Here is a 13,418-nt window from a genome sequence, read left to right on the forward strand (position 1 = left end):
AGATAGAAATCGAATGATTCTTATAACAAATTAATGAATGCATCAATAAATCTATGTATATGCAACATAAATGAATGACTTATGTTCTTTTTGACATGAAATACCTTGAGCAGCTCACATTGTAGCTTTATTACAGTTTTTCTCAATTGGTTTGGCTCATTTCACGAAACAGAAATGACATTCTCAAAACTACACGTGCAAACCTCCAAACCACTGGGCACTTGTTCACAACAGATTGGAAGATCTCATTCCTTTAATCAAATTGCAATTGTATTAGCACAGACTTGCACATGACAAGCACAATTTTCATATGATTTAGGACACCTTGCAAACGGTTAGGTACAATTGCCTTCAGTTAGCCCAATTACCAACTGAACATATCTTGCTGGTCTAAACTGAATGTTGCTTCTCAGTCAAGTGGTTGTTCTCTGCAGAACATGTTGGCATAATTTCATTGTTTACATCATCACCTGCACAATAGTTCACTCCACTGTCAAAATCTTTCAGGCACATAATACCATGAAAAACATCATGGTATATACTGTAATATGGATCTCTTGGATCATCGGCTTAATTTTCAGGTGCAACTAGAACTTTACTAATCAAGGGGGAGTTTCACACATCCGATCACCAATCACACAGTAAGTTTAGTTAGCTGACAGGTGCTATCCAGGAGCATAAATGCTGCCATCAATTATCTAGAGCTTGACCAAGTTCAGTACAATTTATGAACATGGAAGCACCTGGCCAGGGAAACAACCAAGGGCAACTGCCTGCTGGAGGAAGAAGAGGAAGAGGAGCAAGGGTGCGTGGTGGTGGAGAAGGGGGAAGAGGCCGAGGAGGACGAAGACAACAATTTGTGCCAGATGAAATTCGGGCTACACTTGTGGACCATGGGGTCAACCATGGCCTCACAATGGCAGAGGCAGGTCATTGAGTTCAGCCTAATGTGCCACGCTCTACAGTGTCCTCTATCATCCAAACATTCCGCAGGGAAAACAGGTATGTGGTCAGTCAACTATGGAATTATTGATGGTAGAGTTAACTGTAGTATTCAAATTTATTGAACTAAAGTCAAAGTAAATACAAATGGTAATAGTGTCTATTCCCACACATTTTTCATTGTGTGGGACAATGTAAGCTTCCACCGTGGCCCGCTCATCAGGGCGTGGTTCACTGCCCATCCAAGAATGCTGATGGTGCTCTTATCACCTTACTCCCCATTCCTCAATCCTATCGAGGAGTTTTTATCTGCGTGGAGGTGGAGGGTCTATGAGCATCGGGCTCAAAACCAGAGGTCCCTTCTCCAGGCAATGGATGCTGCTTGTGGTGATGTCACAGCAGAGCAGTGTCAGGGATGGTTGCAGCATGCACGCCGATTCTTCCCCCGTTGCATAGCAAGGGAGAACATCAGATGTGATGTTGATGAAAGTCTGTGGCCAGACAGACGAGAGCGCGAGGAAGAGCAGGAGAGTGAGGATGAAAACTAGTGAAACTCCAGCTTTACTTTAGTTTGTTACTGTATGTGTTGTTAGTGTAGGCTAGACCTAATTTTAGTTTTGATGTGCTTATTGTCCCACAGTATATTGTGCTGTACACATTTTCTGTTACTGTAACAACGATGTATGGCAATTACTGTAACAATTTCCATGGCTGTATGACTGCAATAAAGTATTTTATGTGAAACCTTTAATTCATCTTTTTTCTGTTTACACATAGTATTCTGGAAAGAAAACATCTACTGTAACCATTCAGTGTCAAAGGACTGAGCCAAGATTGAAATGTGCACATGAGGGATATTTCTATGGTCCACTGCCATACTGACAAAACATCTAAACATCTTGACCTGTCGTGTTTACACAATGCCAAAGGGACATTTCATTTTGGGGGCACTGACTATTTGTATGAGAAAAGGATTTAGTTTTGACTGATGAGTTGTCTGTTTTGGGAGAGATATGACCTTTTGCAGGTGTGCCATGGAGTTTTGCTGAACCATCCAGGTTATTTTGGCAAATGTATTTAAACCTTGGAGAATGTCCTTTTCCCCCCCCGAGAGATGAGCCACAGCAATCGAGAAGGAACTTTTCATTTTGGGGGCACTGACTATTTATATGAGAAAATGATTTGGTTTTGAAGCTTGAGTTAACTGTTTTGGGTGAGATATGACCTTTTGAAGGTGATCCATGGAGTTTTGCGGAACCATATAGGCTATTTTGCCAATTGCACTTAGTGCTCTGAGAATGTCATTTCTGTTTCATGAAATGAGTCAAACCAATTGAGAAAAACTGTAAACTCTCTCCAGTTTGCTTTTGTCCATTTTGTTGGAAAAACTTGCATTAAACATTCTTCTTCTGAATAAATCCTCCTCTTCATTCACAGTTTGTTTCGTTGGCGGCAAAAACTGCAACTTTCAATCGGGGGTCCGCGGCCCCCTGGTGGTCCGCGACGGCATTGCAGGGGGCCGTGAAATTTCACTTTGATATTTCAACACATTTCCAGATTACTCTTGAATATTGTGAAAAATATCTAAAATAAGAAAAATATGTCTAAAATAATATAAAGGTGCTGGTGATCATGAGGTTAAACTTAAGTAGGCCACAATTGTTTGTGTGGTATTGTATGATTATCATTTGTGACATATTCTGCGTTACTTTGTCATCTTCCCTCTTCAGTTGTAGCCCCAGTTTATGTTGATTGTTATCGATCACCGTTACTTTAACGTTCTCTCAACATGTCAGCTACATGTCTGTACATTTAAGTCATGAACGTTATATATTGATGTACATATGGTTCTGAGATGCAGTACAACTACAAACTGCATTTTCATTTTGTTTTCAGTTCTTAAGCACTGAAAATCAACAGTTTTTCTTGTTTTTTCACCGATTTTTCTAGATTTGATTGAGGTTTTTAAATAAAACCAACATTAAAGTCTCTCCAGTTTGCTTTTGTCCATTTTGTTGGAAAACTTGTATTATATATATATATATATATATATACTTGTATTAAACGCTCGGGCGTCTTCTGGATGAAACCTCCTCTTCATTCACACGTTGTTTCGTTGGCAAATCGCTTCTTTTTCTTCTTCTATTTGTTGTGCAATAGGAGTAGACTTGACGTTGGCTAATGATTAATAATCATGAAATAGGATTATTAAAATAATAAAATTTATCTATCAAAAATAATTAAATTATTAATTGAAGATGATCAGTAATCAAATAACAATAAAACCACTAATGAGAAAATAGGAATTATCAATTAGAAAGTACAAGCTGTCAATTAACAATGATAAGGTTATCAACCAAGAATAATGAAAATAATTAGTCTAAAACAATAAAATTATCAATTTAAGAATAATACTATCTATATTAATAATTGAGAAAGGGGGGCACCACCCTGGTTACCAGGGACCAACTATGTCAAGCTATAATTATCAGTCTCATAATGATAAATGTCAAATTAATAATGTCAATATTTTAATATTAACGATTACTTAATAAACAGTGAAGGCTTCTAAGTTCGAGCACAGGCGATCATAATCCAGCTGCAATCACATACATATGCACAAATAATCACAGACTACAGATACTTTAATTACAAAAGTATTTATTATAAAGGGGAAATAAAGTTATAATGTTATTCAATGATTTATCATTTTAACAAGCTCCAATATTTCAAAGGTAAACACAGCAGCAGCACTTATCACAATTCAGAAAATACATGGACAACCTGCGGTCTACCTATGTATGTCTGTCTCTATGTGTGTGTGTGTCTGTGTCAAAGTGTCTCTCTGTGTGTGTGTGTCTATGTGTGTGTGTGTGAAATAAAGTTAGTGTTATTTAATGATTCATCATCTTAACAAACTCCCATATTTCAAAGATAACAACAGCAGCTTATCACAATTTAGAACACGCATGTAACCTCTGGTCCATCTATGTGTCTCTGTGTGTGTGTGTGTCTGTCTGTGTCTATCAATGTGTGTGTGTGTGTGTGTGTGTGTGAGAGAGAGAAAAAGAAGGGGGGTGGCGATGACGCGTAGTGACATCACATCTAAGATGGAGGCCGATCATGATTCGTGGAATCAAGGCCTAAAAACTCTCAAAATGGCGGATTGACTACAAAACAAGATGGCGGAGCCGTTATGAATTTAGAGCCAGGATAGGAGGAGAGAGAGAGCGGAGGCGTGGCAATAATAGACTCAAAATGGTGGGTTTAACTTAACGTTATCCAAAATGGAGAATATGTTAATGACACCATGTGGCCGGAGCGCACACTGGTGGTCGTCACATGAATTACACAAAGGAAATTTTAGACAAAGAGAATTCTTATCTCTGCTTGGCTTTGGGGCCGAATGGTTTCCAGATGTGTTCAGCCTCTCTAAGCATAGATTTAACTATGTGACATGACCTGTATTATAAATACAGGTCAGGAGTGTGTATAGGTCGGTTTAGAAGGAGAGAGAGAGAGAGAGAGAGAGAGCATGAGAAAACATGTAAGGAGAGTTCAAAGAAGCTCTTAAAAGTACACGCCTGAGATGAGTTAACTGTGATTCACCCCTCAGCCCTCAAGCGAGCGTTGTGGGCCGAGGTTCTGATCGGTGAAATCACTGCAGACTCACACAGACGTTAACAGTGCGGGCGGAGGCTTTCCTCGCGGCCTCAAGCACTAACACAAAACCCGGAAATGAACCGGAAGTAGCGGCTCGTCGTAGCCGGCTAAAACAATGAGACTCAGCGGTCTCGCAACAAATACAATCAAATGTTAAATAATATGCTACGTATCAAAACTAACATCTGCCCAGATAATCAAGTCTTACTGTACCACCCTCGCGGTGTGTCTGCACCTCGGCGCGAATGTGTCGGGGGCCAGTGAATCACGTAGTCTCTCTCACGAGCGGAGCTCCTGGCTCGGCCGCTGGACCGGAAAAGGAAGCGAATTATTCGTGCTGCCTTGACGGAATGAAACTTCGTCTTCTTCTGTAACAGCGGAGAACGTGCTGTTTTACAGGAACGGAGTGGATTGCCTCTTACTCCTCAGCGGGATGAACGTCGCGCTTCTGCAGGGGACGGCTGGTTTGAAGCCGTTTGTAGATCGTTGGAAAAAGAAAAAGTAAAGTCTATGGAAGTATCGGAGTCCGTCCAGCGGGGCACTTCCTGTTTCGATGTCTAATCGCCTCCTTAGTTACTGAGTCGTGTGGTTAGACCTCTTGAGGTCAGAAGACAACTTGAGCAGCGTGGAAAAGAGACGGACAAAGAGAGTCTCTTAAAAATACCGAGTTAACTAGTAGAACCCCGGAGGGGTTCTGTTGTTGCTTGGGCATCTGAGTGAAGAGAGAGCGAAGTCTGTGAGTTCGGCCCTTTTAAGTCATGTCTCAGGTGACTCCCCCCTGGGAGGAGGGGTCAGGGGTCAGTGTGGCCCTCCAGCCAATTGAGTTGTCAGGATTTGGCCCCCAGGGGCGGGCTTACCGTGGGGGACCAGGACGTGATCTTTTGCCACATGGAGATAAGGGTCCATGCTGGGTTTTTAAATGTAAGGGGTTACCCGAGCCTGGCCTAAGGTTTTACGACCCTTTGTTCTAAGTCGGATCACTGGGCCTTGCCCAACAGTCCCCCTTTGACCTGGGAAGTGGGTCGTTACCCAGTTTCCAGGGCACGCTAGGGTCGAGAGTCCAGTGATAATCCATGAGAGGTAATCCTTGAGTGGAGTTGAAGCATTGAAAGTTAGTTCATCATGAGGCATAAATGTCTTTGAGGCATGAGTCTAAACAGAGAGAGGTAATTGTCTGGGCAGACAGAGGCTAAACAACATATATTCTAAAACACGGCGCACATTTCAATTTCACATAATGCTTATCGGCAGTTATTGTTAACATACTGATGAATTTCGGTGAAGAGTGAAATGAAAGAAAAGTGGAAAAAGGAACAGAAGAAAATGTTTGAGTAGGTGCTGGTGTTTTGAGGTAATCATGTGTGTTATTCTGTCAAACCAAAACATTTAGAACGGCGAGTCACGTTCTGTTGTTCGCTAACCTGTGAATATATGGTAAATCCTATTTCTAGTTTTGCAAATCTACAGATATTGAAATTTTTCTGCCAAGACTGAATTGCCAACTGTACCCGTGAGGGCTGCACAACCGTAGTGGTAACGACTTCAAAATCCTCAACGAGGTCTAAGGAGTTCACTACCTGAACATACGTTATACAATTTACTGACAGAGGGTCTAAAGCATGCAGCTATTGATGGAGTGAGTGGTTTGAGCGGTCTTTGTTTTAAAATTGGGATTTCTTCCCCCCCCCTTTCAGGTGTGGAGGTGAGAGGGGGTTTCTGGCAGCGCCTCGGTCCTTCCCAGTCATTGAAGTCATCTTTAGGAGTGGAGAAGGAGGGCAACTGCTTCTAGTTTCGCCAACGGGGTTCAGTGTCTGGTCTCTCAGTGGAGCCTGGAGGAACACGTGGCACAATGTCTCTCATTGCTTCATCCACACATCTCCGTATTAATTCCTCTGTGCCAGGATGCATCCCATGTGTTGGACTTCGGTCACCATCTCTATACTCCTAGTATTGATGAGGTTTCCTTTGGTTACAGCCCCTACTTCTCTGTGGAGAGGGATTCAGGTGCTGAGGTCGAAACTGTTTGTGGGGCTGGTTGAAATCCTCACCCCCTTGGTTTTGAGGGGCACCCTGTTGGAAGGGTCGTTGTTTCTGGTTCTCTTTGCTGGGGTTCATCTTGGCGTGGGGAAAGTTGTCATCTTCCAGCGCCGGGTCCACATGTGTTGGACTTGAACTGCCAGAACCACGGTGTCGTCTTCGTTACACCCTCGGTTGTCTGGGTCGAAGCGATAAATGTCTTTTTCAAGGGGCTCTTGCCGCCGGTTGCGGATTTCCTCTCTTTGAGGGGGTGCTGAGTCATCAGTGTCTTTTGACTCGAATGTGCCAAGGTACTCATCTTCGTGGCCACCATCTCTTGCACCGGGGTTGGAGGACCATCCAGGACGCGACCGTGAGTCATGGTGCGCCTCTGCCTGAGTGACAGACTGGGAATCTCTTTCAGCCCTCCAGGACGGATTCCTTCCGTCGTTGTGATGTGGATCAGCATGGCTCCGCGCAGGATGTGTTCCTTCTGGCTGGAGTGGATGCTGTGTGTCCGCTGGACAGGCATTTGATGTTGCCTCATAGCGGTCCCAGGTCACTGCACGTCTAGGGGTTGAGTCCTGCTCCCCCTTTGGTGTTGAGTGGGTCGGAGCGGTGGACTGCTGGGTGTGTCTGGCTCTCCAGAGCAAAGCTCCCTCTGCATGAGGGTTGTGGAGCTGTGCTCGCAGCTGTTCTCCCAGTGTCTCTGTTCCGCTGGCTCCACCGGGAATGACGTCAGCTCCTGGCCCTGTCATCAGGGATCTCAGCTGGAGGGGCGGACAGCTCTGTTTGACTGTGCCCCCCTTTCTGCTGACCTTTGACCTGCGCATGCTCCTGCACCGCCTGGTCCTGTTCTTTGCGGGTCTCGATGATGTGCCGCAGGTGGGAGTTTTTTCTCCTGCTCCGCTCGACATGCTGCTTGCATGGCTATGAGCGCCTTCGCATGTTCTTGGGTCTGCAGCTCGGCTCTCTGCTGGTAGAGGAGTGTCAGTTGACCCAGAGCATGGGGTATTTTTGGATGCGGGCCAGTGGGGTTGATGAGTGCATGGACAGTTCTTGATCTTACGATCGCAGGTACTTATTTCATACTCACTCAATTCACTCACCGCATCATTAGAAAAAATTAATCAGACTGGCTACAGTCTCTAATAGGACCTCTGGTCCTGAGGGAGCACTTGCCCCACGGTGTTACATGCTACTCATCTTCTGAGTGCGAAAAGGCACCTGGTGGACTGCTCAAGCTTGCTTGGATAAAGTGGGTAAAACACTTAATTAAAAACTACACAACAAGATACACAGGTGAGCTTCACCCTGTGTCTATAAAGTAGCAATGAAGGATAGCTCGGTGGCTCAATCCTTAAGACCTAGTTGGTCAACAACTAGTCTTCTCAAAACTAGTCTCTCAAATCTAGTTTGTCTCCTTAAGATCAAAAGCATGCAGAAAATCTCCTATAAAAATTACTAACTACTGAAACGCAGTCAGCAACCAACCATAGTTACACAAAAGTCTGCTTAGCAAAGGGAATTAAGAATAAAGAAACTTCAAAGAGAAATTAGTTTCGAACCTATGTCTCTCTTCAAAGATTAATCATAATTATTGTGCATTGAGATGACACAACCACTTATATGCTAGAAGCAACCAACCACGGATACACAAGGCACTAGTATACCTGCTTGGGACAGATGCAAAGGGATTACAATAAAAATTTTCAAAGAGAAATAAATTCCTAGAATTATTTTTCTCTTTTCTTAAATTATTTATGATTCTTGTGCTTCGAGAACACAACCACCGATTGCAATCTGCAGCCAATTACGGATACACCAGGCACCGGTATACCGGTTTGGTAAAAGTTCAAATGAATTAAAAATAAAACTTTGCAAAGAAGAATAAATTTCCAAAATTATTTTCTTCTTCAACAACGAATCATGATCAATACCAAATGAGAGAAAGCAAAAGTTTTGGAAAAAATCAAATTTTCAAAAAAAATTTAAATTTTTCAAAAAAATTAAATTTCTGGAAAAAAAAAGAATCTGGATTATTGTACACAGTATTATGATACAGCTGGAGTTAGATCGCCTCACAGGGGGCACCATGTATGTTGTGCAATAGGAGTAGACTTGACGTTGGCTAATTATTAATAATCATGAAATAGGATTATTAAAATAATAAAATTTATCTATCAAAAATAATTAAATTATTAATTGAAGATGATCAGTAATCAAATAACAATAAAACCACTAATGAGAAAATAGGAATTATCAATTAGAAAGTACAAGCTGTCAATTAACAATGATAAGGTTATCAACCAAGAATAATGAAAATAATTAGTCTAAAACAATAAAATTATCAATTTAAGAATAATACTATCTATATTAATAATTGAGAAAGGGGGGCACCACCCTGGTTACCAGGGACCAACTATGTCAAGCTATAATTATCAGTCTCATAATGATAAATGTCAAATTAATAATGTCAATATTTTAATATTAACGATTACTTAATAAACAGTGAAGGCTTCTAAGTTCGAGCACAGGCGATCATAATCCAGCTGCAATCACATACATATGCACAAATAATCACAGACTACAGATACTTTAATTACAAAAGTATTTATTATAAAGGGGAAATAAAGTTATAATGTTATTCAATGATTTATCATTTTAACAAGCTCCAATATTTCAAAGGTAAACACAGCAGCAGCACTTATCACAATTCAGAAAATACATGGACAACCTGCGGTCTACCTATGTATGTCTGTCTCTATGTGTGTGTGTGTCTGTGTCAAAGTGTCTCTCTGTGTGTGTGTGTCTATGTGTGTGTGTGTGAAATAAAGTTAGTGTTATTTAATGATTCATCATCTTAACAAACTCCCATATTTCAAAGATAACAACAGCAGCTTATCACAATTTAGAACACGCATGTAACCTCTGGTCCATCTATGTGTCTCTGTGTGTGTGTGTGTCTGTCTGTGTCTATCAATGTGTGTGTGTGTGTGTGTGTGTGTGAGAGAGAGAAAAAGAAGGGGGGTGGCGATGACGCGTAGTGACATCACATCTAAGATGGAGGCCGATCATGATTCGTGGAATCAAGGCCTAAAAACTCTCAAAATGGCGGATTGACTACAAAACAAGATGGCGGAGCCGTTATGAATTTAGAGCCAGGATAGGAGGAGAGAGAGAGCGGAGGCGTGGCTATAATAGACTCAAAATGGTGGGTTTAACTTAACGTTATCCAAAATGGAGAATATGTTAATGACACCATGTGGCCGGAGCGCACACTGGTGGTCGTCACATGAATTACACAAAGGAAATTTTAGACAAAGAGAATTCTTATCTCTGCTTGGCTTTGGGGCCGAATGGTTTCCAGATGTGTTCAGCCTCTCTAAGCATAGATTTAACTATGTGACATGACCTGTATTATAAATACAGGTCAGGAGTGTGTATAGGTCGGTTTAGAAGGAGAGAGAGAGAGAGAGAGAGAGAGCATGAGAAAACATGTAAGGAGAGTTCAAAGAAGCTCTTAAAAGTACACGCCTGAGATGAGTTAACTGTGATTCACCCCTCAGCCCTCAAGCGAGCGTTGTGGGCCGAGGTTCTGATCGGTGAAATCACTGCAGACTCACACAGACGTTAACAGTGCGGGCGGAGGCTTTCCTCGCGGCCTCAAGCACTAACACAAAACCCGGAAATGAACCGGAAGTAGCGGCTCGTCGTAGCCGGCTAAAACAATGAGACTCAGCGGTCTCGCAACAAATACAATCAAATGTTAAATAATATGCTACGTATCAAAACTAACATCTGCCCAGATAATCAAGTCTTACTGTACCACCCTCGCGGTGTGTCTGCACCTCGGCGCGAATGTGTCGGGGGCCAGTGAATCACGTAGTCTCTCTCACGAGCGGAGCTCCTGGCTCGGCCGCTGGACCGGAAAAGGAAGCGAATTATTCGTGCTGCCTTGACGGAATGAAACTTCGTCTTCTTCTGTAACAGCGGAGAACGTGCTGTTTTACAGGAACGGAGTGGATTGCCTCTTACTCCTCAGCGGGATGAACGTCGCGCTTCTGCAGGGGACGGCTGGTTTGAAGCCGTTTGTAGATCGTTGGAAAAAGAAAAAGTAAAGTCTATGGAAGTATCGGAGTCCGTCCAGCGGGGCACTTCCTGTTTCGATGTCTAATCGCCTCCTTAGTTACTGAGTCGTGTGGTTAGACCTCTTGAGGTCAGAAGACAACTTGAGCAGCGTGGAAAAGAGACGGACAAAGAGAGTCTCTTAAAAATACCGAGTTAACTAGTAGAACCCCGGAGGGGTTCTGTTGTTGCTTGGGCATCTGAGTGAAGAGAGAGCGAAGTCTGTGAGTTCGGCCCTTTTAAGTCATGTCTCAGGTGACTCCCCCCTGGGAGGAGGGGTCAGGGGTCAGTGTGGCCCTCCAGCCAATTGAGTTGTCAGGATTTGGCCCCCAGGGGCGGGCTTACCGTGGGGGACCAGGACGTGATCTTTTGCCACATGGAGATAAGGGTCCATGCTGGGTTTTTAAATGTAAGGGGTTACCCGAGCCTGGCCTAAGGTTTTACGACCCTTTGTTCTAAGTCGGATCACTGGGCCTTGCCCAACATATTGTTTAATCCTCAACGTAAGACTCAGCTTCCTGTGCTTGGTCCAAAAACCGAAAGTAAATATATATAAATAAATAAAGACTTTATGCTTGAATCTGTATTTTCAGGTTTAACTCGTGATCCACTTCTGTTTGTTCCACACACGATGAAACAGTTTCTATGTGGAGCTGCCAAAGTATTTCCAGTTGCTTGAAGGAGATACGCTGACCTGGAGGAGCAGTCGGGGGGGGGGGGGGGGGGTGGTAGTATTGGTGGTGTGAACCCCCCCCTCTACCTCTCCAGAGGAGGCGGCTTCAATCTGGCGCCCTCTGGGTTCTGCTCCACTTCAAACGGGACGCGGCGTCTTCATCACAGATCTGGAATTCTCTCCTCACAAAAGAATGCGTGAGCACGTCGGGGGGGGGGAGGGGGTCCGGCGTGTTGTGAGGGTCTCGGCTCTGCTCCGCCTCCATTTCAATTATCTTTCTTTTATGTCGATAAGAAAATGATGTGAAGCCCAATAAATACATGTTACAGTTATAAATTAAACTCTTTTTAAAGATGGTTAAGAACTAGGGCTGTCAAAGTTAAAGCGTTAATCTATGAGATTATTGTGACCTAGATTAATGCGATAAAATATTTTAACGAAGTTAACGCAGCTTTGTTTACATCCGGTGTGCGGAAGAAAATTCAGCTCCTCGAGCAAGCTGCCAGCGTCGCGCTTCAAACACAGCCCGTCAAATGATAAGTCCCGTCTGAATGAAAGCACAGCAAACTGCACAAGGACAGCAGGAAGAGTTGCTAGTTCAAGATGTTGCCACCCGGTGGAATTCTGCCTTGGAGGTTATCAAACGGATCCAGCAAAACAAGGGTCCGCTCGCTGCTACCCTGGCTCAGCACTGGCTGAACTATATTTCTTTTATTTTGCCGTGTTTGTCTTATTTTGAAGGCCCACAGCAGGAACTTCTGGGGATTAGTGTAGCAGCGGTACTCACTCATTCCCCCGGTCTGAGTGAGTTGTGTCGCTCTGTCTGTTAGTGTTTTAGTTAGTTTCTAATGGTTATTTTAGTGCATGAAACTTGTTTAGTAATATGCAACTTTTCTTTTGTAGATAACTGTGACTGTGTCCCGTTATATGTTACAGAAAATAAAGTTAAACTGTTTCACTAAGCATGAGTCAAGTGAAGTGGATGAAGAACGCAGCAGTGCAAACAGAGACCGTCACACAGGCAACTCCACTCTTTCCGTCCTCTCATGTGCATTTTTTAAATCTTCCTCGAACCGTGTGTGTGTTTGTGCGCATGTTCGTGTGTGTAGTCCTACTCTGCGCTGCTGAAGCACCGCGCAGCGCCAATAATATCACATGCTTTTGCTGTTATCAGCCTGCAGTAAAAACCGCATTTAATCATTTTTTTCAAGCATATACTTACTTGTTGCTCCAACATTAACTGCAACAGCGTCCCAACGTTTGTATTTTTGCCTCATATGTGCTGAGGATCATACAGCTCACTTTACTTCTCCATTTCAATTATTAATTTAATGTCATCCATCTTCAAGAACTTCTCCGCTGTTCGCTCCGTTCAATGTCGGGTGTGGAGGATAAATTACGTATTCTCCACTCAAGCCTATGTGGAGAATACGTATTCGTAATGGTGTCTCAAATACACCTTTTTTTTTTTTTTACCTTTTACTAATCTGGATGTTTCACTGAAGAAAGAAGCAGTGTTATTGTTTCCAAGGACACTGTTGTTTTTAAATATTTTTTTTTACACAATTTATCATACATGATATTGAACGACCTGGCTGCCACTTTATAGGTAGGTGTTATAGGCCTGAGTCTCTTCGAAAAAACACAGCATTGTGTAAAATACAGGCTGTCTGAAGTGATTACTCGTTAATTCATTAGATTTAGTCTTTAGAAGAAAAACAAACTTTTAATCGCGATTAATCGCGATTAATGAATTTCAAAATGTGAGATTAATTAGTTAATTTTTTTTAATCTATTGACAGCCCTATTAAGAACATAAATACATAAAGTGTTTATAAAGATGGACGACATGACGGCTCACAGAGGTGAAGTGTCTCCGTCGCCCCCTGGAGGCCGGCTGCAGTCTAGGTCATCAACCAGGCCTCCTCTGTGTTAGTGGACGGGTCACGGACACATAGATGTTAAATATGTTTTTATCAAAGATGTTATTTAGTAA

At 42.7% G+C, this 13,418-nt stretch overlaps 1 pseudogene; it reads left to right on the plus strand.

Moving 5' to 3' along the window:
* Positions 1 to 13,418, plus strand: part of LOC132999944 (gastrula zinc finger protein XlCGF57.1-like) — a 45,819-nt pseudogene that overhangs the window by 17,484 nt on the left and 14,917 nt on the right.

Source organism: Limanda limanda, chromosome 4 (assembly GCF_963576545.1).
Source record: "Limanda limanda chromosome 4, fLimLim1.1, whole genome shotgun sequence".
Taxonomy (NCBI): domain Eukaryota; kingdom Metazoa; phylum Chordata; class Actinopteri; order Pleuronectiformes; family Pleuronectidae; genus Limanda; species Limanda limanda.